This window comes from Pygocentrus nattereri, chromosome 22, assembly GCF_015220715.1.
Source record: "Pygocentrus nattereri isolate fPygNat1 chromosome 22, fPygNat1.pri, whole genome shotgun sequence".
NCBI classification, from domain to species: Eukaryota; Metazoa; Chordata; class Actinopteri; order Characiformes; family Serrasalmidae; genus Pygocentrus; species Pygocentrus nattereri.
Genome location: NC_051232.1, coordinates 24493158 through 24516975, shown reverse-complemented (window position 1 = coordinate 24516975; position 23818 = coordinate 24493158). Strand labels below are relative to the sequence as shown.

At 40.0% G+C, this 23818-nt stretch overlaps 1 protein-coding gene across 17 annotated transcripts in view; it reads right to left on the bottom strand.

Moving 5' to 3' along the window:
- Nucleotides 1–23818, bottom strand: part of LOC108427443 (adhesion G protein-coupled receptor L3-like) — a 444945-nt gene that overhangs the window by 338725 nt on the left and 82402 nt on the right. For 16 of the 17 annotated variants that reach the window (XM_037533074.1, XM_017697583.2, XM_017697582.2 and 13 more), the window contains one exon: nt 23412–23506. The gene's annotated coding sequence lies outside the window, so the exon portion shown is untranslated. Of the gene's footprint in view, nt 1–19705; nt 19771–23411; nt 23507–23818 lie in introns of all 17 variants that reach the window. The other variant, XM_037533073.1, reaches the window with a different exon arrangement.

Genomic DNA, 23818 nt, shown 5'->3' with positions numbered 1-23818 from the left:
GAGTTGGGAGATCTCTCTGGTGGAAATATGTAAAAACATTTTGTATCATGGGTTGTGCTTTGGTCCCCTTCCACAATGGGGATGAGGCTGATGATTACAAGTTTACAAAAGACCACTCAAAATGCAGGACCTACTATTGTCATCATATCTTCATTTTTGGAAAGTTGATTTTGCATTTGGGACCTATACATTAAGCTGGGTCTTCTTTTTGAGCCTGTGTGTGTGACATGGTCCAAAAAACTCCCAACAAATCCAACCTGACATGTATTAAATTATTATTTCAGGCTCCAGAGGCTGACTGACACTACATTTAATCATGTGTTCGTTCTTCTTTCTAAAGGCCACAAAGCTGAAGGAACAGCCGACAAAAGCTCCATCTTTTGCCGGGGCACTCAGATCAAATATTTCCCTATCTCTCCACTCCCATCCCTTTGCCCTCATTAACTCTGGGTCACCAATGCACTGGAAATTTGTAAAACACACGAGTTAAAACACCTCTTAACATGACAACTGCCCAATAGTAAGAGACCACGCTCATTCATTAAACTTCCTATTAATAAATGACATTTATAGACAAGCAAATCATTCTTTAGCCAATATTTCTGTGAAAAAAGGACAAATACATAAGACCTACATAAGACCTGTTCGAGCACCAAAACACTCCCCATCTGATAAACAGTACTTTAAGCTTTCATCTTTGAGAGAGAGGAGAGAACAAAGCTCCAATCTTGATTCAGCTCTGAAAACATCCACAGGTGTTTCTGTCAATCCTTCCACTGTGAGAAGACACTCAACACTATGAGTCTGCAGGGATGTGCAGGGATCTAACTGAGTACAGAAGAATGTCTGCAAATCAAACAAAGAAGCTGCTGGTGTTCACAGAACAGTGGACTGACCACACCACAGTCCAGACCTCAACATCACTGAATGTGTTTGGAATTATTTGGATCATGAGAAGCAAAAAATGCAACCAACTTCTAAGACTGAACTTTGAAGATGTGAAAAATATCCCTGCAGATTTGTTTGAAAAACTGAAAGCACATCTCCTTAAAGAATGTGGCTGTAATAATGGCTGGGTGGACACAGTAAAATACCATTAATAATATTAGTTGTTGAGGCCTCTGATGAATGAAAACTGGAAAAAAATGGATAACTTGTACCTAAAGGCTATTTTGACTGGAAACGGGTACTGTGCATGCACACACACTCAGATATACCACCTCTAAAAACGAGGACATGCAGACACACAAACAGCATTGTGTTCCTGACCCCTGAGGCTGAAGGCCACATCCTCTCTCCTTTATTCCTCTTTTCAAACAGTATCTAGCCTGCGCCGGTCCTTCAACACTGCCTTATCATACGCCCTAACACAGAAAGCTTTTAGCTGCAGGCCAAGGGCTTCGCTCCATCACTGCACCTTTACTTTTCTGCTCACACAGTAAAACCCGCCTAAGAACTAATCTAACAGCGGTTCCAGTTGTGCCTCTGTTGTGTTTTACAACCCAGCTGTGGATTACCAGTGTGTGTGTGCGCGGCGTGAGGGATTAGCGCTATTTGGTGGACACGCCTCATGCACACAAAAGAGCACTGGTGACTATACGTCTGTGTTTGCAGGAGACACACACACACAGACTTAGCTGTTGCAACACACCTGCAGCCTTGAACGCTCACATGCGTGAAACAAACACACCTGCGGCGCTGCGAGCATAACCCAGGGTGTTAGAGCAGGATTAAGAAAGAAAGAGACACGTCTAACACGCTGCTGGAACATTTCAGCGGGGAGCAATTACACTGCCTGTCAAAGGTCTGGGGACACTCAGCTTTTCAAAATGTCTTCAGTACAGATCAGCATGTTTTCTTTTGTCTATGTGCAGTAACTTAGGATGTTTTCACATTTGTCCCATATGTTTAAGTCTACACCCAGGACGGATTCTGGGCTCATTTGGGGAAGGGGCTTATTGTTGCTGGTTTTCTGTCACACACAAGAATTGTATTCACAGGTTTGCACAGGTTTGCGAAATGGTAGGCGATAGTTCCATCCGTTTGTTGCTTTTTAGGATTTTCTTTGGATAAAAACACTTCAGCGACGAGGAACAGCACTTTATCCACAACAATCCTTTCCCCATCATCATGAAACTGGAAAAAGGACGTAATAGAAAACATAGAAGCACTTACAAAATGGACCAATCATGCAGCTCCACACGTGCGCCAGAGTTCACTTGAAGCAAACCCCAGACCACTGATTTCAGGAAAACCAGAGATCAGATCTCTGGACTGTTCAGAGGCTTTAAAACAGCTTTCACGCTTGATGCTTAATGTCATAATGTTAGTGTGCATTGTGATGCTACAATCTTTTAATGTTGGGATGCACTGTGATGTCACAATGCTGTGATGCTGGGAGGCATTGTGATGTCACAATTCTGTGATGCAGGGATGCACTGTGATGTCACAATGCTGTGATGCTGCAATGCATAGTGATGCCAGCATACAGCCCTTTCAGAGCCTTTTATATGCCTTTAACAATCGTTTGGGGTGAAAAAAAAAGTTAATTATGGGCTAAGTGTATGTGTGATTTTATACTTATTAGGTTGGAAATGTAGTATATACTAAGCATGTAACTTATAAACAAATTCAATATATTTAATGAAGGTGGAGCTCACAATAGGGGGGCAATGGTGCACTCGACAACAATGTCCGGCAGACAGCAAGCCTCTTGTTAGCCTACTGATGTAGGGTTTCAGAGGGGCACCAAAATTTCCTCAGACATATATTCTCATTATGAGATCATGTCTTGCCCTGAAAGACTATGGCACAACCTGATCTTTGTACCAAAGAAAGATGTTTGGAATTTGGATGAATATGAAGCTGAGTGTTGAATGGTAAATAAACCCAATGAGCAAAATCTTTGCAGGCGTGCTTTTACTTTCTTAATCAAAAAGTTAACAATGAAAAACATTTGCCAACATTTCAATAGAAGACAAAGTGTCCACAGACTTCCCAAACTTCTGATGGGCAGCATGTATCAGTGTATATAAAGGTTATGTAAGGATGTAGGGTCAGGTTAATGAGTTAGTTGTTCTTCATAAAAGGCTGAAAGCTGATCTCAGAGCAGCAGTGAAGGGCAAACTTTATCAGCATGCTGCAGTGTTATCTTCCAGCTACAGTTACACAGAGGAATACCTGAGAGACAGAGAGTGGAAGAGTTTCAGAGAGAGAGAGAGAGAGGGAGAGAGAGAGAGAGAAAGGAAGGAGAACAACACTACCACTACCACTCTACTTACACTCAGCAGTACTGACCATATGTTAGATAAACATTACTGAGTAATTAATCTCACTGGTTTACCTCAAAAGGTATCTTGAACTGAATTGTACTCTGAGAGAACGAGCGAGAGGGAGAGAGAGAGAGAGAGAGAGAGAGAGAGAGACAGAGAGAGAGAGAGCTAGCAGGGAATGATGATTGAAAAACTAACTCCATCCCATGTATTTTATCCCCATGGCAGATGAAAAACTGCAGCGTGTGGTGCAGATGCTGTGCGGCCTGATGAAAAATTCAAATAGCTCCTTCACTAAAGGTCTACGTCAACCAAATCTATAGTGCTAGTGGTGGAGGCAGCGTGGGAGGTTTCTGCCAACAGACTCTGTTCAAACATGGTGGAACGTTATTGAACTGTACTCTCTTTCCACACAATGTACAAAAAAAAATCCCTGAACATCTCGACATAAAGGTGCTAATCATAGAGCCGTGCCACAGCCTGGGAGCAGCCGGGCCTTGTTTGTGGGTATAACCTAGCGAGCTAATCAGCAAAAGCATTTCATTATAACACTTATATGAAAAATGTGGGCTCATTTGTTAGTTTGTTAGCACTAAATAACCTTTACAAAAGCAATACTTGACTATGAAAAGCTTACGCATGCATTTGCAAGATAATGTAAATGACACCAGGGCTACTAAAGCGAAAGACATTTATTTCACTGTTATGATGCCTCATTGTCAAGTAATAGGACTTAATTAGAAACACCATACTGTACGTTGATTTATGACCAGAGATGTTGACGCCCCAAGCTTCATGATCAATTCCATATGTTCCCATAGATGTAAGGACAACTTTTGTAGAACTAGCACCATACTTGGTGCTCTTAACTAGACTTCTGCCGTAAAAGGTCTTCACAACAGTGTTATGGCTCAGTTTAAGTCTTTGGATCAAAACAACTTCATAAAATATCTTGTCTTCTTGCGAGTGTTGGCATCTTCATAAATACTCAAGTACTGCTTTTCGATTATGTACGTCAATGCTTATCCTATTCCTATGGAGGACATAAAGTTCTAGATCTCCTAACTCACTACAAAGAAGCTTTGAAACGTGCAACCTACAATATGGTTTTACGTTAATAAAATTGGATGGTCTAACCCAAACAGAAACTGCCTTAGGCTGCCGTTTCAAGGTACAACAGGACATTAAAGCCCACTACCAAGAGCTTTTTCACTCAAGTTATGCTTTTGTAATGTTGTTGGATTTTGGTTAATAATTAATAAACGCCCACATCAGAAAACGAATGTCCCAAGCCTGCCTAAGGCTACTGTGTCAAGGTACAACAGGGTCTAGAAAGTTCTGGATGTCTTAACCCGATTCCAAGAAGAGTTAACCATTCACCTGAAGGAGCAGCATTTCCAGACATGAGGTCATGAGCGGATGCTTTATGTCAGTACATCTGTCATTAGTTTTCCTCCTACACATTCCATCAGCGCTCACACACCTGACCTTCTGAAGACACACACTGATGCGCTGTATCAGATGCTGCACCTATGAGTAATAAGAATTTAACCATAATTACACATGCTTATTCAAATGCATTGTGGCCTACATTTGTGTATCAGACAAAGATCACACATTTTTGCATAAACCTAATAACGCTATAGCTTACGCTCTTAACAAAGAGGCTTCTTTAATAAAGAACATGGTTCTATATAGAACCATCAACTTTCAAAGAATGCTTTGCATGATGAAAGGGTTCTTTGCATCATTAAAGGGTTCTTCAGATTGATGAAAAAATGTGTATAAATGTGCTATACATGGTTATATATAGAATTTTGAAAAGGGTTATATATAGCACCCAAAAGGGTTCTTCTAATGTGACAAGCTTGACATCATAACAACAGAAGTACCCTTTTGGGTGCTATGTAGAACCATCTACAGCACATTCTGCATCAGTCAATGAAGAAACATTTCATGATGCAAAGAATCCTTTAATCACACAAAGAGTTCTTTGAGCATTCATGGTTCTATATAGAACCACATTCTTCACTGAAGAACCCTTAAAAAACCATATTTTTAAGAAAATAGGCTTGATGCTAAAGATTGCCAGAATCTAAAACTTAAACTCCACCCAAATCCCAACCTAATCTTTGTCACCCATCGCTGTATTTTAAAGTCATTTCAAGATATTCCTGTTCAATTTGTTATATAACAATGAAAATAGAACAGTTGTTAATGCAGAAACGTTCATCTTAGTTTTTGCTCACCAGATTAGCCCCACAATGATAACAGTGATAAGTAAATAGCTAGTATGCTAATACAGTGCTTCTATGTGAGCTTCAGTGTTTTGTTAACATCAGGGTAATAGACTCGGGGCCCAACAGTGAGACCTGGCCATTTAAGGAGTTAACACATACACATGCAGTCAAATTGGTCAGTTTCGATTTCAAGTTTAATTTTTAAAAAGCACATTTCCTTACAGGTACCTAAAGCAGGTCAATATCCGTCGTTTTAGCATGCATACTGGGTTCGGGTCCCCAAAGGAATCAAAAACACACACTCACTCACATGCACCTGTTGTGAAGGACTTCTTGACATTAGCACAATCAATAGCTAAGGCTTACTAATTGAAGGTGAGGCTGCAGAGGTTTTCTTGAAGGGGAGATTGCTAGACAGGGTGTGGGTGGATTTCTCAACCAGGACTGTGTGTGTGTGTGTGTGTGTGTGTGTGTGTGTGTGTGTGTGTGTGTGTGTGTGTGTGTGTGTGTGGAATGGGGGAGTAAGAAGGGTGTGTGTGTGCGACAGCTATCAGTGCAGTTATTATAAACAGTCGTCATGTTGTGGCCGTTACTGTATAATGGCTAATCTATTTTCTGCATTCTTCCAGAAGCATTCCCACATTAAATCAACAGCGCGCAGTGAGAGGAGGGGAATTCACACAACAATGGCCTCTCTCCCCCTCGCCCAGCAGGCATGAGTGTGTGTGTGAGTCACTTGTGCTGCGAATCATTTCGCACAGTCCTCCTTTTGTACTCTATAGACACAAATGATTCCACGCTCATAAAATGCGTCTGCTGGAGAACTGATTCAATGCGCAAACCCCTCCATATGACACATTAACCTATAAACAGATGCTGTTAGAATGATAGCATCACATTAAAAGTCCGGAGTTGCTCCCCTTGTTTTGCTAGGCCATATAAAATCAGCAACACAATTCAATTATTAATTATATAACTATATTAATTACATAGCTATCTAATGAATTAGCATTTAAATTACATTCTTGCGTTGTCAGAATTTTGTGCTTCTGTGCTTCTAACTTTTTTCCCCTTTTGTTTCAATGCAAACAAAAGAAAATAATAAAAAAAAACTCAAGAAGTCTCTTCTATTTTCTACAAAGTTTAGAACTTGCACTTTTAACAGAAAGTCAGAAATAATTCATATAAAATGATCAATGTGCACAAAAGTATGTGGACACTCCTTTTTAAGGTGTGTCAGCCGGACTCATCACTAGCAGGTTTAACTGTGGTACTTTATATGTGGTTACAGGAGGCCACCTTTGCCACAAGTCTGCCTTGCTAGATCTGCCCCAGTCAACTGTAAGTGCTATCACTGTGAAATGGAAGCATCTATTAACAACAACAGCTCAGCCACTAAGAGCTAGACTTCACATGTATTTAGACCATGCAAGCATGTTGCACATGAAAATCATCTGGTCTACAAATCATCACTCTCTACAGAGTTCCAAAATGCCTCTGGAAGCAACATGAAATGGCAACATTATGGTGGTTAATTTATTAAAGACTACATTCTTGATGTTCTGAATCATTTTAGAACAAAAACTTGTATGTCCTAAATAACTTTACAGGAGAAGGAAAAAACCTTCTTTACTTGTAATGTAAGTCAATGGAACCAGAATTTTTTTTCAAGCAATTTCGGGCCTTTTCCTTTGGTCCATTCATCATAAAATTAACATACAATGTAAAGATTTACAGGCATTTTCAGATTGTCAAAACCTGAAAATCGACAAAAAAACTGGAAAAACTGGAAAAAAGTCTGGTTCCGTTGACTTACATCAAAAGTACAGTGGATTTTCACCTTCTCCTGTAAAGTTGTCATTTCGGAGACACAAGCTTTTGTTCTGAGATTTTTTGACATTTTGACTCTAATCTTTTGAAGTGGAAAGACTTCAGGATTGGCCACTGTAGCAAAGAAAACTCGACGTTCCAAAAACACTGATAGTGAACTGCATGAACTCCTTTTGAAAGCAGCATAACACTTTCAATAACAGTACAGCTTTGCAACATCAAACAGATCAAGGACCGTTATCTAATCATTTAAAGAAAAGAGGAGATTCTCACATAAAGCAGAGCAGAAAGAAAGAGGGAACCGAGAGGGAAGAAAGAAGAAAAGACTGAAGCCTTGAAACTGGAGCAGTGATGATTGAAATCTGCATTCTGTAGCAGTCAGTGTTCAGGGCGGGCAATCTAAACCAGAATTTGTATCATAATATTTAATATAGCACATGCAGGCTTCCCACAGACAGAATAGGCCTAAGCCTAGACTACAACCAATGTCCATTAGCCCTGCAGTTTAGTCCAAGACTATAGGTTTAATCCATGTCTGGAAAACTGGCCTCATATGTTTTATTTAAACTAATATTAATATTAGCGTTCATATTATTACTATTGGTAGTAGTAGTAGTATAAAAGTACAATTATTTAACTTTAAAGGGGTTAATTAAAATTGTTACTACTATTATTAATTCTAATAATTATCATTTCTTGATTCAAATTATAATGATAGTTTTTATTGTTGATTGTTACTATAACAACATCATTTTGCCTTGTTGAGTCTGATTTACTGTTTATCACTGTTGATTCTAAAAATAATCATCATTTATTATCTTTGTGGGGCTGGTCAAGTTTGATGGAAATTATTGTTGTTATTGTTAATTATTATAATCTATGAAATTATTATTTCTGAACATTAGGGACTTTGTGGAGTTTGATTATAACTGTGATTATACTTTATCATTACTAATTATTATTATTAGCATTTAGGAACATTGAATGGAGAATTCAATTTAATTATTATTATTTCTTAATTACTATTAGCCCTTTGAAGATCATAAACAACACAAGCGTTCATCTTCACATAATGCCAAATTCAATGAGACGGTATTCAGAGGAAAAGATTAATTTCCCTCATTGTGTAAACGAATCTGTCCCATGCATAGTCGTGTCATCACATTCATGCATATTCTATCCCGTTGTGACAATATGAACAGTTTTGGTGATACACTAAAATCACTCGCAGTGGGATTCACATTTATATATCGGTAAAACTCCCACCTCTAACAGTCACTCACTGACTCACTGTGCATGTGTGCGTGTGCGCTTTAGTCATTGATTGGCTCTGAATGCATGTTATCAGCAGCATGTCTGAACGAGGTCATCCACAAAGCTCTATCAGGCTGCAGTTATTACCCTCCACTCTTATCACTCCTGCACAGCCTGTTCCACTTCCTCTGCCTCATATCGCACTACATATCCCATAATTCATCACTCAGGGCCGCTCCACTCTGACACATGTACAGATTAATGCTAATTAGAGGTGCGCTGCATCCCATCTCGTAGTGCAGGGAAGTCGTGGGGGCCTAGAAACGTTAATCCTTTGAAGCTGTGGGTATTTTTAGCAATGCTGTAATTAAGTTGGTTTAAAAAAAGCAAACTTACAGTTTTTTGTTTGCTTCTTATTATTATTCTACAGTCAAAAGTATGCTCAACATCCTGAAACTCAGCCATTCCACTTATAAAATGCTTATACTCTATCTCTCATTACACCACAGTCGGTATAAACTCTGTAGCCCAAAGTGTTTGGACACTCCTCTTATGTCACCCTCATACAAGAATGTTAGTAACACTTTAGTAAGCACCTTAAATGGCATTGAAAGGCCTAGTAACACTTTAGCAACCACCTTAAATAACACAGAATGGCCTAGTAACATTTTAGCAACCACCTTAATTAACACAGAATGGCCTAGCAACACTTTAGCAACCACCTTTAGTAGCACAGAATGGCCTAGCAAAACTTTAGCAACCACCTTTAGCAACACAGAATGGCCTAGCAACACTTTAGCAACCACATTTCATAACACAGAATGGCCTAGCAACACTTTAGCAACCACCTTAAGTAACACAGAATGGCCTAGCAACACTTCAGCAACCACCTTAAGTAACACAGAATGGCCTAGCAACACTTTAGCAACCACCATTAGTAGCACAGAATGGCCTAGTAACATTTTAGCAACCACCTTTAGTAACACAGAATGGCCTAGTAACATTTTAGCAACCACCTTTAGTAACACAGAATGGCCTAGTAACATTTTAGCAACCACCTTTAGTAACACAGAATGGCCTAGTAACATTTTAGCAACCACCTTTAGTAACACAGAATGGCCTAGCAACATTTTAGCAACCACCATTAGTAGCACAGAATGGCCTAGTAACATTTTAGCAACCACCTTTAGTAGCACAGAATGGCCTAGCAACATTTTAGCAACCACCATTAGTAGCACAGAATGGCCTAGTAACATTTTAGCAACCACCTTTAGTAGCACAGAATGGCCTAGTAACATTTTAGCAACCACCTTTAGTAACACAGAATGGCCTAGTAACATTTTAGCAACCACCTTTAGTAACACAGAATGGCCTAGTAACATTTTAGCAACCACCATTAGTAGCACAGAATGGCCTAGCAACATTTTAGCAACCACCATTAGTAGCACAGAATGGCCTAGTAACATTTTAGCAACCACCTTTAGTAGCACAGAATGGCCTAGCAACATTTTAGCAACCACCATTAGTAGCACAGAATGGCCTAGTAACATTTTAGCAACCACCTTTAGTAACACAGAATGGCCTAGTAACATTTTAGCAACCACCTTTAGTAGCACAGAATGGCCTAGCAACATTTTAGCAACCACCTTTAGTAACACAGAATGGCCTAGCAACATTTTAGCAACCACCATTAGTAACACAGAATGGCCTAGTAACATTTTAGCAACCACCTTTAGTAACACAGAATGGCCTAGTAACATTTTAGCAACCACCATTAGTAGCACAGAATGGCCTAGCAACATTTTAGCAACCACCATTAGTAGCACAGAATGGCCTAGTAACATTTTAGCAACCACCTTTAGTAACACAGAATGGCCTAGTAACATTTTAGCAACCACCATTAGTAGCACAGAATGGCCTAGCAACATTTTAGCAACCACCATTAGTAGCACAGAATGGCCTAGTAACACTTTAGCAACCACCTTAAGTAACACAGAATGGCCTAGCAACACTTTAGCAACCACCTTAAATAGTACAGAAAAGCTTAACAACACTTTCCCAACCACCTTAAGAAGCATAAAATGGCCTAGCAACATTTTATCAACCACTATGAATAGCATAGAATGGCCTAGTAACACTTTAGCAACCACCTTAAGTAACACAGAATGGCCTAGTAACACTTTAATAACCACCTTAAATAGTACAGAAAAGCTTAACAACACTTTCCCAATCACCTTAAGAAGCATAAAATGGCCTAGCAACACTTTATCAACCACTAAGAATAGCATAAAATGGCCTAGCAACACTTTAGCAACCACCTGAAGTAGCATAAAATGGCCTAGCAACACTATAGCAACCAACTTAAGTAGCATAAAATGGCCTAGCAACATTTTAGCAACCACTTTAAGTAGCATGGAATGGCATAGCAGCACTTTATTAACCACTTTAAGTAGCATAGACTGGCCTAGCAGCACTTTAGTAACAACCTTAAATGACATGAAATGGCTTAGAAACACCTTAGCAACCACCCGGGCATTGCATAGGCCTAACAACACCTTAGTAATGTGCTCAGAATTTTTTCCTATTCTAGTTTACATGACTTACTTCTGAGTGTGATGGAATTTAAACAGCATAATAAATAACTGAAATCTGAAGTGTTTAATACAGCACTAAGCAGCTAATAGCATCTTATAGCTTAACATGTCTTATGGAGGATTTTGAGTAATAAAGTTCTTCAGCAGACATGTTTTACAGGAATGGAATGGAATTAACTATATAATACAATATGTAATTATATCATTAGGTTTGAATAGACACAAGTAACCCTTGAGCCTTCTAATGAAAGTCCTCATACAAAGTGCACAGAAAAGAAAAATGGTTAAAGAATCACCTTCCGAATCCTTCACTGTGTTAAAAACCAATTATGTGCGCTTTACGTGAAGGTCAAGCAAAGGTCGGATATAAAAATGTACGTCAGGGCCTATCAGGTTTTATAGCACAGAGAGAGAGAGAGAGAGAGAGAGAGAGAGAGAGAGAGAGAGAGAGAGAGAGAGAGAGAGAGAGAGAGAGAGAGAGAGAGAGAAGAATTTTCATTGTGTTTAATAATGCATCAGCCACAATTCAAACCCGCAACATTTCAATCAAAGAAATACTTTAAAATTTATTACAGCCTAACCGTTCAAGACAAAGAAGAGATAGAAAAACATAGGAAGACAAAGACCCATCACAATCTGAAGAGAAAGAGAGAGAGAGAGAGAGAACGAGAGAGACAGAGACAGAGAGAGAGAGAGAAAGAGCGACAGAGAGAAAGAAAGACAGAGAGAGAGAAAGACAGAGAGAGATAGAGTGAGAGAAAGAGAGAGAGTGTATAAGAGAAAGAGAGAGACAGAGACAGAAAGAGAAAGAGAGAGAGACAGAGAGAGAGAGAAAGAAAGAGAGAGAGAAAGACAGAGAAAGAGAGACAGAGAGAGAAAGAGAGAGTGTATAAGAGAGAGAGAAAGAGAGAGACAGAGAGAGAGAAAGAGACAGAGAGAGAGAAAGACAGAGACAGAGAGAGAGAAAGAAAGAGAGAGAGAAAGACAGAGAAAGAGAGACAGAGAGAGAAAGAGAGAGTGTATAAGAGAGAGAGAAAGAGAGAGACAGAGAGAGAGAAAGAGACAGAGAGAGAGAAAGACAGAGACAGAGAGAGAGAAAGACAGAGAGTGTATAAGAGAAAGAGAGAGACAGAGACAGAAAGAGAAAGAGAGAGAGACAGAGAGAGAGAGAAACAAAGAGAGAGAGAAAGACAGAGAGAGAGAGACAGAGAGAGAAAGAGAGAGTGTATAAGAGAGAGAGAAAGAGAGAGACAGAGAGAGAGAAAGAGACAGAGAGAGTGAAAGACAGAGACAGAGAGAGAGAGAGAAACAAAGCAAAACTGGACTGCAAAGAAGGAGAAAGAAGAAAGGGAAAAAGAGTATGAGAAATAGAAAGAGTTGATAGAGTTGGAGAGAGACATGAAATATAAAGACAAAAAAGAAGGACAACATAGAAAAAGAAGAGAGAGCAAAAAAGAGAAGGGAAGAGAAGAAGAGTAAAAGAAGAAAGCAAAGAGGGGAGTGCAAGAATGTGAAAAAGAAGGAGTGAAAGAAAAAAAAGAAAAGAGAGGGGAGACAGAGATCATGAAAAAACAGGAGAAAGAAAGAGTGAAAGCAGAAAAAAGGAGCGAGAGCAGGAATGCAAGAGCTGACAGCGTGAAAAAGGAAAACGGGTAAACGAAAAAAGGGAGGAAGAGAGAAAAGAAAGCAAGAGATAAAAGTGAAGAAAAAGAGGGGACAGAGATCATGAAAAAAGAGAGAAAGAAAGTGAAAGCAGAAAGAAAAGAGGGAAGAGAGTGAGAATGTGAGAGATAAAAAAGAGAAAAGAAACGGGTGAATAAAAAAGTGAGAGGGAAAAGAGAGTGAAAGAAAACAAGATGGGGCGGGAGAGCAAGAGAGAGAGAGAGAGAGAGAGAGAGAGAGAGAGAAAGAAGCAGTGAAAGAGAAATATGAGAGAGAGAGAAAGAGCGAGGCAGATGCAAGTGACTGTTTAGGCAGATGATGTTTCAGTGTTGTTTCTCTCTCTGTCTCTCTGTTGGTTAGAGTGTCAGTGTAGGGTTAGAGTCCTGCATGCTGTCAATAAGCCCTCACTCATCCCTTCACTGCACTCTATATATTGACTACTCCATACATCACTGTGCACCTACAAGACATTATTTCTAATTAAAAACTGAGCCATAAATTGTGAGTTTTATTGCAAGGCATGTGCAGTAAATAAAGCAGAGAGAGAGACAGAGAGAGGAAAAGGGAGAGTGGAGCAGTCATAGGGGGATTAAAAGAGCAATAAAGAACGAGACAGAGACGTATAAGCATTCAGCGCGCACACGCACATGTGGCCGCACAGTAACAACAATGAACATTAGATAGAAAATCTCCTGTTTTCAGAGGCTGCATCTCACCAAGCAAAGCCACTGTCACCTCTTACAGATGCACATTTCTCAGGCTGCTATTTAAGTGTAATTACATAATAAATTACAGTTAGTAATAAGAAAAGGGCATTTCCAAAAGAAAAAGCAAGATGGTTGCTTCAGTGCTGCCAGGTAGTTGTATTGTATTCCAGGTTGTTTCTATCATGTTGCTAGGAGGCTGCTATGGTAACCTAATTGATTGCTAGGTTGTCCTTATTGTGTTCCAGGTGGTTGCGAGGGCAATGCTAGGTGGTTGTTATGGTAGTCCACATGGATATTTGCTATGTAGCTATTACAGTAACTGAGCTGGTTACTAGGTTGTTGATATGGTCTTCCAGGTAGATGCTAGGGCATTGTTAAGTGGTTGCTATGGTATCTTATGTGTTTGCTGGGAATTTGCTGCTACGGTAACCAAGCTGGTTGATAGGTTGTTGCTATGGTATTCCAGGTGGTTGCTATGGTATCCCAAGTGTTTTCTAGGGGGTTGTTAGGAAGCTGCTATGGTAACCTAGTTGGATGCCAAGTTGTGTTAACCACCTACTTACAGAAACCACCTACTTACAAAAGTTTGTGCCCCCTTGGTCAAATGACACGTGGTTGATTTACTAAGTAAAAATAAGTGAACACCTACAGAGATCACATTATAATTCAAAATTACTGTTTATTTTCTGAATTTAACACACTGGAAAAATATAAAATCTAAAACTTTTGTAGATACTGGCTTACTGACAGAATGTGACCGTACAGTTTAGATTTCCACAATCCCTTTTGCAGAACTGCAGTATATCCTTACAAAGCACGCGACCGTGGCAGGTAATATCTGGGATTTTATATTGAATGCCTCTGGGAGCGGCATACAGCGAGCACCACGTTTCACAGCTCAACAGCAGTGTGTCGAGAAAAAATGGCCCCAGCGCAAGTGGGGCACACTTTCTGTGAGTTTGAGGACTGCGAGGAGCCCAGCGCTGCCAATCAGCTGAACCTGATCTGACAGGAGATACTATCTGGTCATTCGTGAAGACATATGTGTGACAATTTTCACTGATACTATAGACAATGACTGCTACAACCAAGTTAAAGAGTACTTGCTGTAAATTAAGGGTTTATATTTGCAATTCACATACATTTGCAAACAATAAATGGCTCAATATCCACTCAACTTTCTGAACTGTGCTGTCCCTGGGCCTAACTGAGCTTGGGGGTTTTTTGGATATCTTATGGTATTCTGAAGTAATAAGCCTGTCACGCATCGGCCTCATCGATCGGACTCCAACTCCCAGAATGCGCTGGGAGATCCTGTGACTTGGGACTCAAGCTTGCGCTCCTATCAGCGCTCACAGTCCCCAGACTTTTAACTGTTTTCACCTGTGTCTCATTATAGCACAGAGTACAAAAGCCTGGGCTTTACAAACAGTCAGTGCGAGGTATTGTTTTTCCGGAATCTACTGAGCGGTCTCTCCCTGTTATTATATGTTTGACCGTGTTTATGACCTTTTTGATTCGTGTTTTGACTACGTCTTTTGCCTTTTTGGTACTTTTGCTGGTTGGTTTGATTCGTGATTAGACATTTGGCCTGAACTTTGATGTGTTTTGCCCCTTTTTTGCCTTGGCTGCTAGGTTGACTATTAAACCGTCTAACCTCTCATCCGCTAGTGTCTGGGTTTCTGTCACTTCGGAACAAAGCCATATGAAGCTGTGTTACAGTAGTGCTCCCACAATGCGAATACAACTCCTAATACAGTGTCTTGATGCTTTTAATAATATTAAAAACATGCCACAATAATGTGTAAATCATGTGTGTTGTGAATTGTGTATATTGGGTCTTTTATAATGGCCTCAATCAAGTCTCAGCCAAGTTTTGAAGCCAAAACTCTCATTTTATATTTACTACAAGTTCATGATAAACTCATGATTATCAAGATAATAAAAAAATTACCTGTTCCAAAATGCCACACAAACCAAACAAGGTCTGAGACGAGACGACGGTTCATTCTGTGTTTAGTCCATTTAGACGTCTTTGGTCCCCTTTTTACATTACACACTTCAAACAAATCGTTCGTTTGGAAGGCTGACCACCTTAGAGGATCTCGGTCTGCTTAACTAATTCAAATGGCAGCGTTTGCATGTATTGCACTAACCAAACAAATTAAAGTAGACATGTTTATTCTGGCTAATGTTGATATTTGAGTGTCCAAAGGGGTCCTTCCAATGGGTTCCAGAACTTCCAGTGGGCTCCAGACCTCCAGACATCACAGATCTGCTCTTGAGTAAATGCAAAGCGTCGATCGCATTTCAATCTTATATCAACAGAAATTCAGTGTCAGTTTTTCAGTGCCATTCTGGGAGGAGACTCTAAGGAACATTGTTTTTCCCATCAATGCTAACTTCAACACTGATTCAATGTTCCTCTGCTTCCTGGGTAAATCTCCGATCCTTCAACACTTAGAGAGCGCGCGTAAAGACAGACTCCTCTGCAGAAAGGTTCATAGCTGGCAGTAAACACAGACGATGAAGGGGAGCCAGTGGATTTCCAGCGGCACTCTACTTCAGTCGATATACAAAGATTCTCTCTCTCTCTCTCCCACACACACACACACACACACACACACCATAAATCCACCGTCAAACGACTCCCAGTTGTCCTCAGGCTTTTGACAAGATTTGATTGGCCACAGGCCACAGCCATCAGTCACTGTCAAACAGTCTCCTGATGCTTCACACAGGCACAGACTCTCTCCCATTAGAGCAACGTTCACAGGTTCAGTCTCCATAATAATACAGGGCGTGTCCCATAGCTGTGGCATAAAGAGAGAGACAGAGTGAGAGAGAGAGAGAGAGAGAGAGAGAGAGTGGCACAAAGGGTGACAGGACAGAAAGAATGATAACAAGACGGAAACAAAGAGGAATGAAAGAGAGAGAATGCATGTGAGAAGGTGTGGTTATTATAGGGTAAGTGGTGGGGATTTAGTGGGAGTAAATGAGGGGTGTTTAGGAGGAATTTGCCTAACTGACAGGTTGTGGCCAACCTGTTAAAGATGGCTGAGGCCTGAGGAACAGGAAATAATAGGATATGTATTTCCCACAACAAAACACAGATTGTCAGTTCGATCCCATGCAATGCCGCAGCCATAAAACACAAGTGGCCTCTCTGGGTGGCCAATGTATGGGTGTCTGGTAGCTGATGGAACAGAACTGGTGGTTAGTGTTCTCCTCCAAGCATGCTGAGCTGCCCGGTGAGGTGTTAGCATGTTAGCAGCAGTTTATAAAGATGTGGTGGTGCTTAAAGTTTCTCAAAGGAAAGGCGTGCTAGCCTTCACCCTCCCAGCTTGATAGAGGGATATCCCTTGATATCAAGTAACTAGCAAGTGGAATTGGCTCCAAATATATTTGGATAAAATTGAGTAACAATAATTTCAAAAAACATCCCAAAGCGCATTTGTATAAATGCATGTGAATTGCATAGACTGAACCAGGGAATTTAGAAAGCTGGGTTAAGTTATTTAATTCAGTCTCTCATTAACAGACTGAAAATTCCATCATCGTTGGTTTTACTGCACTCACTCCAAATGTGTGTGTGTGTGTGTGTGTGTGTGAGAGAGAGAGACAGTGAGAGAGAGAGAGGAAGGGAGCAAGAGATTGAGAGAGAAAGGACTCTATATGACTTTCAGTTCACCATTATTCCATCAACAGCAGACAGCACAACAGCTGGAAACACAAAAACTCATACAGAGAGGATTTGCACGTAGGGTGGGGGGTTGCGGGTGGATTTGGGGCAGCTAGCAAGCCTTAAGGTAATAAGACATTGATCACCAACTGCATTATACCTAATACCTTTTCTGAATATTAAAAGGCTGTTTACCTCTTCTATTTAACAGGCTAGCACTACTTACCATAAAGCCATGATCAAACCACATTGCTCTCTCGCTTTTTTCTTCACTAAGGTGGAGCAAACATTTAAAAAACAAATAAACAAACAAACCCACACACTAAGAGTTCACTTAAAAAACTGTTTGTGAGGTGGTCTTGGAAGAGACATGCAGTTTGGCTTGGTTTTTTTTATTTGGTTGAGATATATATATATATATATATATATATCCTCCAATGCTAATCTAACACACCAGGTAATAAAGGCCTCCAGGAGCATCTGCACATTACAGCCAGGTGTGTTAGGTCTAAACTTTCCAGGGTGGTAGATCTCCCCTGACGCAGTGCAAGGAAGCAAATTCCCTTTTCACTTTCTTGCTGAACCCCATTTGAGTGAATCTGCTTTTTCGCCAGGTAAATTTTACACTGCATTCAGTCTAACCGCACCTTTAGAACAGACCCCAGGGGGTAAATGTCAACTAACCAGAAGCCCACCTTTGACAGCACTAGCAGTAGATGTTCAGTGAGAAGGACTGCAGTGTTTTTGTCGCTTTGTCACAGCATTTAATTCCTTCACTATGGTCAACTACTACAACTCAGTAGCTAGATAAGTAGCCTATAGGAGTGTCTTTCTGTGTCTTTTGCATGGTGGTCAGCGTGTAAACAGTTCCAACTGTGGTAATGTCTGCTGAAAATGTATGATTAAAGACACTTACAAAGCTCTTCTTAGATAATGTTTTATTTAAGGTGGGCCAAAGTGAAGAGAATGCAGGAAAACAAGAGTCTTCACACATGAGGACCTTCCCTTTTCTAACATTTTCATTGACACTGGAGAACATCTTTGTCTAACAATCAGATTTCTGGGGGAGGCGGGCTCTTACTGCAATATTCCCTTCCTATAAGCTTCTGAAGGACACTGCAGCAGAATAACACATCAGACAACGCTCACCACAGCTGGATGTGGGAGCTGCCTGCTCACACACACACACACACACACACACACACACACACACACACACACACACTCTCTGACCTCACAATGACTCAATTACATGGTGATTCTTTTGTGTTTCAGAGCATCATGAAATCTCAGATTTCACTGTACGTTGTCAAGTATGACCATAGGATCTATTAATAAAATAGAAGAATACAGACAATAGCTTCACTCGGATTTGGTCTGAAATTTTTATTTTGACCACTAAGAATTGCTTTACTTCATCTTATTAGAATCAATTACACGATTCAGGTCTCGGGGGGAAAAAAAACACTCATGTGTCACAGCCTCAGAGGGTAGAGTGTGACATTCACAGCTCTTTTCTTTCTTACTCCGTTACTTACAATTAACCACAACAATGTGCTGTAACCACGTTATTATGTCTTATTTGACAAGGATTAAGCTGCAACTCGCACGCTATCACTGTGTTTGCTCCTGCGTCCACTCCAGCGTTAGGAACCGTCTCAAAATTACTGGAAGACGTTTTATGGAAACTGATTAAATATTAAAAAACTAGACAATAGTGAGAAAGAAAGAAATACTACCAACCTCCAAGAAAATGTTTTATCCACTGACTGTTAATTGAATAAGAGGACTGTGTTACTGCCACAGGCCTGCAGTTTGTCATTTTATTTCCATACTATCCTTATCTTGTATCCTTCCATTATTATTATTATTATTAGTAGTAGTAGTAGTATTATCATCAATTTAAGCATTGATGCATTTTTTTGGGGTGGGGGCATAAAATGTGCTCTTTGAAAGAATTATAGCACATTTTTTCATCATTATGATTGTGATGATGCTGATTCAAAGTTCAGATGTGAATGTAAATATAAGCACAATTTTCTTAACACCAATTTATTTTTATTACTTCTAATCTACATGGGGTGAGTGTGAAGGGACTGGGTAAGCACGTGGGGGATGGATGGGTGGGTGTAAAGACTATGAACATGGCATGAAAGTCAGAGTGACTGAGGGAGAAACTGACAGAACTGACAGCATCACAGCTCAGCACAGCTACTGGAGAAAGCTGAATCTGCACAGCTAGCAGATCTGGCATGTGGGAGGGCCTCAGGGTGAAGGTTTCTAAATGGTCAGCACACACACATGCACACACATACACACACACGCACACTTAGACATTTTCCACGAACATTCACTTTCAATGAAATGGACCGAAATACAAGCAAGTCCGCCCTGCAAATCAGAATAATATGAATATGCAAATGGCCATGCAAATGAGAGCATGCATAAACATTTGGGAACGCACCTATGAGGCTGAAGAGTGTGTTGACTCTGAGTGTTTCAGTCACTGCAGAACAGAAAACAGCAGCGCTGCAATCAAAGCAGCATTTTGTTAAACAAAGCGCTAACTCGAGCCAAAAGGTAAACAGTTTCAGATCACAGACACGTAGCTTCTCGCTTTCAGTCAAAACATTTCAATTTGCATCACTTTCACTGCGCCACAGGGTCACACACACACACACATGCTACGGGTGGAGGTCTCAGGCCCATTCTTTACAAAATGAACCAATGCATCACAAAATCAAAAATTTAACCAAATTCAATTTGAATCTATGGCAAAAGATTTAATTCATAATGGAATTTAAAGATTCAGTTGAATTCTTTGGTAAGCAATTCAATGCATCATGAAATCTCACATTTAATAACGACTTGACAGTTCAGTGTAGTCTGAAATCTAAGATTTAACAATGCTTTGATTCGATTCTTCAGAAAATGAGTACATCATGAAATCTAGGAATGATTCCAATGTGTCATGAAATCTTGTCAACTTGAATAAAGAACAACTCTTTAGCAAAAAAGCCAATGGATCATGAAATCTAAAATTTCAACCTGATTCAGCTACAATTCTTAAAAAAATCATTGCACCATGAAACCTAAACTTTAACTATAAGTCAGTCAGATTTTTTAGCAAATGATTCGATGCATCATAAAATGTAAAAGGTAAATGACTCAGCTTGATTCTTCAGAAACAGAGTCAATTCATCATAAAATCTATAATTCTACAATTCGTTCTGCTTCTTAAGCAAATGATTTGGTAAGTGATTCAGTTGGATTCTTTAGGACAGATTTGAATGCGTCACAAAATGCAAGTTCAAGTTGACACAAGATTTATTGATTAATGAAATAATTTCCAAGAAAAAATTCACCATGATTTGATTGAATACAATTACAATTACAATTTAGCATTATGTTTGAAAATGCACTAAAGTGACTGGAGGAACTATTTACACAAAAGTGGAATAATGAAAACAATAACTTATTTGCATGTCTACATTTGAAAATTGGCCAAACATTTTTTTCTAAAAAAAAAAAAAAGGCAAATACTTTATTGAAAATTATTTTAATGTATTACAGGAACTGTTTATTGTCCGCTTCAACATTACAAAATCTGAACTTTCAGACTGACTGCATTTTTACAAGCACACACACACACACACCCCCCCCCCCCCCCCCCCCCCCACACACACACACACACACACACACACACACACACAGACAAACCCAGTGTGATGTGCTGTAATGGAATAAACTCACTGGGCTGAGGACCAAAGCTGGCAGATCATGGAGTGCACTGACAGAGACTTACTGGTTTTATGAATATACGAAGCCAGAGGGGGAGTGTGTGCGCATGCATTTGTGTGTGTTGGTCTCGATCAGGCCCTGCGTCTGCCACCGTCTCGTCTCTTCGCAGCGATTAGCGCTAACGTGAAGTGAGGCTGTGCTATAGGCTGAGGAGAAGCATCAAATGAAAGTCTTAATTCCACGTCATGCCGCGTTACCGACTTTCAGGGTGAATATAGTGCTCAGACCGAAATTAATTTGACACCTTTCACCACTAATTGGCTGCTTGATTTGTGAGGGAGTCTTCTTTATAGAGACACGGAGATGGCACGTAGCATGAGAGACAGAATGCGCACACAGTCTCCGTTTCCCTGAACAGCCTTCAACCCATCAATGAGAATAAGAGACTACAAAACATACAAGCACTACAAAACATCTCCAAACACAATGATTCTGCTTCCTCACTCTTACAGTGTCATTTGTATGAGCTACTAGCCTGGGAAATATGGATTTCTGGACTACTTGGTTTCTAAATGCTTCTTTCTGCTGGGTTCTGTAGCTATTTATTCTGTTATTAAACAGAGTCATATCTGTCACTAAACACTCAAAAAAAGACTCTGTTCTATATTTTCCTTTAAGAACAACCACTGAAGAGTAATAATGAGCCCACTTACGAGCATCATTCTGCTGTTCCACATCAATCTTCTTTATTAATGTTAGCTGATTTCAGCACATCAGCAATGAGGCGATGAGTTTGCATGTATGTAGTGTGAATTTCTCCACTTGCTTCAATAAAAATGTGAAAAGTAATAAACAAAACAGACAGGGTGTGTACAGTACCAGTACCAATGCATGCTGGTGTGCTGTGTCATACTGCTTTATTCAAACTCCATGATTGCCAATCCCAGCAAAAACAAGTGTCTTTGTTTTCCTTCTCTCCAAATCAACAGTCTAAGTCTCAGTGAAAGTGACCTATATGGTCAGCATAATTTATTTATTTACCCTCCAGCTGTCCAACTGTAAGAACATTTCATGATGAATAGACTAATAGATACTATTTGGAACTGAACATTTACAGATGTTAACAATTTATCCCTTTACACCTATAAAACATTACAATCTTTCAGATTTCGTTTCTCGTGATATCGTGTATTCTCCTACAACTGCTGTTGCTCTGACTGTGCTTCTGAAGTGTTGAAGTCAATGCTGAATAAGGGGAAATGTGACTCAAGAGGCTGAGGAGAAGAGGAGGGAAGAGAAGACGAGAGAAGAGGAGAGGAGATGAGATGAGATGAGAAGACTGAATTGAATTTGCTCAGCTGTTGTTGCTGGCGTGAAAAGAAATTAGAGGAAGGCACAAGAAAAGACAATACAATGACAAATGAGGAAGAGAAAGAGGCAGAGCGAGGGAGTAGAGAGACAGAGAGAGAGAGAGAGAAAGAGAGAGAGTGCACATGAGACAGAGGGAATCGAAAAAGAGCGGGGGAGTAGAGAGACAGAGATTGAGAGAACAAGAAAGAAAGACAAAGTTTGAGAGAGGGGGTGTAGAGAGAGAACGAGAGAGAGAGAGAGAGTAAGTAAATGATAATGATAGGATAGAGAAAGAATAAAGAGGGGAGGAGAGAGAGCATAGATAAAGGAAAAAGAAAGAGAGAGTACAGAGTATAGAGAAAGAAAAAGAGGTAGAGAGAAGAAAAAAGAGAGGATAGAGAAAGTGGGAAAGAGAAAGGTGAGAGGGAGGAGGAGGGAAATATTAGAAAGGAGAAAGAAAGAGAGAGAGAGAAGTCGAGAAAAAGATGTGTGTGTGTGTGTTTGAGAGAGAGAGAGAGAGAGAAAGAGAGAGAGAGAGAGAGAAGCAGCTGCTCCTTTGCATGGCTGCGCTGAAACATCATTTGCATGAAGGAGGAAAATGAAAACATGCGCCTCGCGTGGTTACCTAGTGAAAACGCATGTCGTCGTGGTTACCAAGCGAAAAACACAGAGTTGGGGGGGGGCCACAGGGAAGAGGGGGCTGACAGGCTTACAGCAACATCCTCCCGATTTGCATATGCTGATGAGCACCTATCGGCGTAAATTTCCATAAACTTCATATCGTTGACAAGGAACAAGCAAAATCATCCCAATAAACGCTTCTCGTCTGAACAGCGAACAGAGACGACACGCACGTTTAATCTGGATCTCATGCATATTCATGAGGAGATTAAACTTCAGCATGTGTTAAAGTGAGAAGGTATGATCTCAGCAGGAGAAAAAAACAGAAGAAAAAAAAAACACTCTGACAAATTAATTGGACACTGATCACTCAGTGTAACCCAGGTTGAGAGAGGGGGCTGGGCTTGTGGCCTGTGGACCATGGATAGCTGTAATAAAGATCTGGCACAGCCCCTTACCTGACAATGTGCAGGTCTGTGTTCTCCTACAGTGTTACAGGTGGGTAAACCTTGAGCCCCTCAAGGTCAGGAAGACGTTCTCTCTCTTCAATATCCTGCAGAAAAAAAAACATAAGACAGGAAAACAGCATTAATGACCAATTCTTTCAGACTCAGCAAAGAGAAACGTGATGAAATGTCAATGCGTGTTTATGATGCCATTCATTTGACTTAGCAAAACAAATGACTAACAATGCCATCTCCTGAAAAAGCACTGCTGTACGGCTTTACATCAAAAAACTGTGCTTGGTATTTCTCCATCAAGAATTTCAAGGCTTGTTAGAAATTGCGTACATATTTTCTTTTATTTTGCAGTTTCCATAACCTAATCTTTCAAAACTTTTCAAATAATCTACCTGCTAAAACTG